Raw genomic sequence first — 365 nt, forward strand, 5'->3', positions numbered from 1 at the left:
TCACTCAGATTCTAATCCATGGCTCTGGGGAAAATTAGGCGTTATTTTGCCCGAGGACACTTCCACATGCAGACTGTACAAGATGGGGTTTGTGTCACTAAAACTCTACCTCCCGATACAGCTGCCACAAAGTGATCAAACTAAAAGAATCTTGAACTGATAGCCACCATCTTGCTACTTAGGTTGCGGTAAAAATGTAAAATGTGGCATTTTTTAAACTCATGACATTTGGTTGGTAATTGTATCTGTGCAGTTTTTGTGTAATTTAGAAATTATTTCAAAATAACTTCCTGAAAACTGCCAGGTGTGTCTCAAGAGCTGACAGGACTTGATGGTATCATCCCATACCTAAAAGCACTGCCTCT

The sequence above is a fragment of the Simochromis diagramma genome, unplaced genomic scaffold (assembly GCF_900408965.1).
Source record: "Simochromis diagramma unplaced genomic scaffold, fSimDia1.1 OVJJ01000705.1, whole genome shotgun sequence".
NCBI lineage: Eukaryota > Metazoa > Chordata > Actinopteri > Cichliformes > Cichlidae > Simochromis > Simochromis diagramma.